At 40.7% G+C, this 4,690-nt stretch overlaps 1 long non-coding RNA gene across 2 annotated transcripts; it reads right to left on the reverse strand.

Moving 5' to 3' along the window:
* Positions 1 to 271: 271 nt before the first annotated feature.
* On the reverse strand, positions 272 to 2,135 carry LOC141547705 (uncharacterized). 2 transcript variants are annotated; one of them, XR_012483594.1, is made up of 3 exons: positions 1,958 to 2,135; positions 981 to 1,077; positions 272 to 525 (listed from the first exon to the last, which is right to left on the reverse strand). It is a non-coding gene; the product is annotated as an uncharacterized LOC141547705 (long non-coding RNA). The 2 variants fall into 2 exon arrangements; XR_012483595.1 differs by having other exon boundaries at positions 1,519 to 2,135.
* Between the last annotated feature and the right edge of the window lie 2,555 nt (positions 2,136 to 4,690).

Here is a 4,690-nt window from a genome sequence, read left to right on the forward strand (position 1 = left end):
TGTGGGGACCACTGGGACCAGCTCAAGTGTTTCCTGTCAGAGCTGGGTATCAACAGGCTTCTGAGGGTTCTCAGTGACCCTTGTAACCTGTGTGAAAGTGGACCAGCAGCCAGATGGCTCCGTACTGCACATTCCATGCTTTGTTTTCCCAATGTGGCAGATAGCCAGATCATCCTCCTCTTTCCTCTAGTTCTGAACAAGAAAAAAGTCTCAAGGAAAAAAAACTGACTGAGGCAGAATGAATTAAAGATTCTTTTTTTTCATACCCATCCTCACACATACATAGATCCCTAATTAGGTGAGACTAGACAATGTGATGTTCATTTCCACTTCAGTGCGGATGTTCCAGAAAGCACTTCCAAAGATTGAGGCAGGTCAAAGTTCACGTGGTTATGGGTACATAAACAGATTATCCAGTTTCCTGAGATGTCCCTTCCATCCCAGCTGCCTCTTGTGTGAGAAAACCTTGAATCCAGTTGTTTCTTTCCTTTCCCTTTTGATCCTAAACCATGTAAACAAGCAATGCTGATGGGGAAAGACAATATTCTGTGTGAAATCTTTCAGTGCAGTTGAGTACACAGGACACAAAAACTACAATCGAGAGCCTGGTGATGGGTGATGTGGGGGATTATTAGTAATAATATAAGTCCCCAATAATATGGAGAGCAAACAGACCAGGCTGAGATCAGTTCAACTTAACCAAACCCATCTATGCGCAAGCCCAGCACTAGGCTAGATAGCAGAGGAAGAACGCTTGGATGCATGGACTTCTTCTCACACAGGGTATGGTCATGTAAGCAAGGCAAGGGATACCAAAAGTTATACTTAATATAAGTAATAATGCAAAGGTGACTAGGAGGGTCACAGAAGGTTAGGGGAGTCTGGGGGAATAATACTCCCGAATCAAAGATACCTCTACCAGTGTAATTTTATCTTTTCAGAAAATGGGGACCATGAATTAGTTGACAATATACCATTACCTTTGGAAGGGACAGAGAGAACTTCTGGTCCGACAACTTGCCCAAAAGTATCACCCATGTTCCCCAGCATGTCCCCTTTATCCTCCTTGGTAAGAAACTGAGGCAAAGACAGCTGAGTTAATTTACTGCAGAAAATAACATGAATCACAAACTACAATTACAAGCTTACCAGTTGCCATTCAAGGCCAAATTTAGACCATTTTGTTAAAGAGAAAGCTGGGGATGGTGGGAAAATCATTAAGGTGGGGACCAGAAAGTTTCTATTTAATTCCTGGCTCTGTCACTACTTGGTGATTTTGGGCAAGTCACTTAAATTCTCTGTGTCATAGCAGGGAGAGAGGAGAGGAAGGATAATAAGGATGAATAAGTCAATAGGATAAGTTGTCAAGTTCTTATGATGATCTAGGAAAACAAACACAAAAAATTGTAAGCCCCGGTTCACAAGGAGCTTACATTCTAATAGAGAGAGAAAATACATTTTAGGGGAAATGAAATCACAGACATAGTAAGGAAAGATTACATCTCTCAAACAACGTACTATTTCCCAAGAGTGACGATGATCTCGATTTGATGGCCATTCTCAGAGAAAGGATGTAAAGTAAAGAGAGGGGAGTACCAAGCATAGTAGCCGGAGGTAGATGGCCTGTGCATGTGGCTGGGCCAGCCAGATAGAAGAAGCTGCCCTCCATCGGCATGGCCCCGGGCTGAAGCTCAAGGTCTGGCTGGGAACAAACAGCACAGAAGGTAGGAATGAAGCACACAGAAGATGGCCCCAATGACATCAAACACAAGAGACATGACTGAAGACTGAAGAGAAACAAGTATGGGGTGAGCTTTGGGCTTGCAAGTTAGTTAGATTTAAGTCAGCAGACTTATGCAAGTCATCAGCGTCCCCTTGTCCTTGAGAATCATGGGAGTCCCAGGGAAAGACAGGTTAGGGTGACTGGAGAAGGCCTCAGATGCAGCGGGAGCCTGACCTTTGTAAGCTAAGAGCTTCCCTGGTGACCGCTGGTCTGAGACAATGCCATTCAATGATTAAAGGCTAGGTAGGAACAGAGGCCAAAAGAGCCCAGTTTGCCTTTGTACTAACGAGGACAGGGGCTTCAGGGAGGATAACACTGGAGTTGAACCTCGAAAAAGAGAAATTTCAAGATGTCTGTGTGCATGTGTGTGTACGTATGTGTGTGCATGTGTGTATATTATATATAATGTGTATCTTGTGTATTGTGATGTGTGTATATGTGTGTATATTGTGATGTGTGCATATATATGTGCATGTGTGTATTTTGTGTGTATTGTGATGTGTGCATATACATACATGTATAGTGAGCCTTTCATGCTGCCATACCATTAGGGAGCAAGGAGCACTGGAATACCCGTCCATGCTCTGTGCATGAAGCTTTTGGTTCCGGCCATGGGGGATCAAGAATCTCCTTCTGGGGGTAATAGGCTTTCATTGTCTTTCTCCCACCCTTGCTGTTGGAAGCAGAAGTAGGTTATCTTTGGGGTCAAAGCCAAAATGCCAAGCAGACAGAGAAGTGCCCAGGAAGTCTGAGGACCCGTGTTAGAATCTTATCTCTGCTCCTAATTACATGATCTGGTGTAGTCATCAATCAACAAGCATTTATTTCACAACTGATATGTGCCAGTGACTGTGCTGGGTGTTAGGGAATAAAACAAAGGAAACAATCCTTATTCACAAAGAGCTTACATCCCAGTGGGGGAGACAAATATGTATATGCAAGTAGAGACATATCCACAACATAAATGTAAAGTGAAAAAACGCAAATTAAAAGGGGTCCGATACGAGACACTTTGAATAAGAAAGTTGATAGGAATGAAGGGAGGAAGAGAGGAAGGAAAGAAGGGAGGGAGAAGGAACAGAGTTAGAGATCAGGAATGAAAGGAGGTAGAAAGAGAAAAAAAATTTACACCATTTCAGTTTTCACAAAATAAAAAAGAAATGTGATTAATAAATCTATATTAGGGAAGAAGCGGATATTTAAAACCTCTTATGGAAGGAAATATAATTTTAACAAACACTATCCCTCTTTTCAGAGAATTACTGATGAGGGAGGTATGTTTAAGTGGGTGTATATTCTATATAGTACTCTACTGTTTGGAATAATTGGGAGCATATATTAATATGGTATTTTATTGAAAGTATAAAAACACAGGAATTTTAACTATGCTGGATCATTCTTTTTCTCCTTCCCATATTACTTCGCTGGACTTTTAAAAAACTGATGAATGTTCCAGGATCTGCAACAAGTAAACAAATACCTATAATTTAAACCACAAATATATAAAAAGATTAAAATAAATCATTTTAAGGAGGAAAGTGGAAAAGGAGGAGGAGGAAAAAGAAGAGGAAGACAAAGCTCCATTCATAGAGCTCTTTCCATTAAATTTGGCTTTCTCATCAGCACCCCAAAACTAAGCTGTCCAAAATCAGTGTTATTGGCTGTTTCCCATTCTAACTGTCCTGTTTCTATCTATATCATCACCATTTACCAAGTTCCTAAGCAAAACACCTTGATTTCATCCCCGACTCTTCTTTCTTTCTCTTCTCTCACATCCTCCCAACTACCAGGTCCTATGTTCTCATCTTTGAAACATCTCTGTTTTCTCAGTCCCCACAATTAACCCCTCATTGTAGGTCACCGTGACCACCTCCTGCATTTTTATAGTGGGCTTCTAATGGCACAGCCTGGTCTTTCTCGCTCCAAGCCAGCCTTGCCCTGTTCCTAGATCACACATGCACAGACATATGTGTGTGGACATTAGATAGATAGCCACTGATTCATTATATATTATATATCTACAAAGAAAACTCTCTGTGTCTCTCTGTCTTTGTTCCTGTCTGTCTGTCTCTATAGCTAGTGTACATAAATGTACACATGTGCATACACACATTTAGATAGACAGAAATGTATTCATGGAACTACACTCCAAAATAATGTTTGGTGGTTCCCTATTATCCACTGAATAAAATTCAGTTTCTCTCTCATGCCTCCACCCAATTTAGAGCCATGGTTTTGTTCAGTCTTTTCTCAGATTTTTCATCTTCATGCATGCAGTGTAATGGAACAAGATAATTCTTTGCCTACTTCCCTCAACTCCCCTAATCACTTTCTTTCTAATTATTCCCTGGGTCAAGACCATTCTACCAAATCACTCCCCAGCTGATGAATTACTGTCCATCTGTAAATGTCTCCATCCAGATGTAGTCTTTCCTGGTTGCCTTAGATCAGTCAATGCCATTTTCCCCTAACAGTCACAGAATGCTTGGTTATGCATCTTACTAAAGCAATGATAATAATGGTGTACATTATACATATCCCTGCAAATCTGGAAGCTATATCCTGTCTTGCCTAAACCTTTGATCTTTCTTAGTACTGAGGAGAATGCTGGTGTAAGTCAATTGTTTGAATCTATTTTAAGAACTTTTAAAAGCTCTTGTGTCTTTCAGTCCTGGACAGAATAGGACAGAATACGGGACAGAAGAGAACACGAGATGTTACAACACAAGCAAACAACAGAGAGTAGCACATACTCCATAATACTCCACTCCCTTGACTCTTTCAGCCAATTCTGTTTATTTCTGGCCCATTGAGCCCTTCTGAGTGAGAAACTTGAATGCAATACTCATTTTAAAAATTTGAATAGTTGTACTATTTACATTATTTAAAGTTTGGTACCATGAAAGA

This window comes from Sminthopsis crassicaudata, chromosome 6, assembly GCF_048593235.1.
Source record: "Sminthopsis crassicaudata isolate SCR6 chromosome 6, ASM4859323v1, whole genome shotgun sequence".
Classification (NCBI taxonomy): domain Eukaryota; kingdom Metazoa; phylum Chordata; class Mammalia; order Dasyuromorphia; family Dasyuridae; genus Sminthopsis; species Sminthopsis crassicaudata.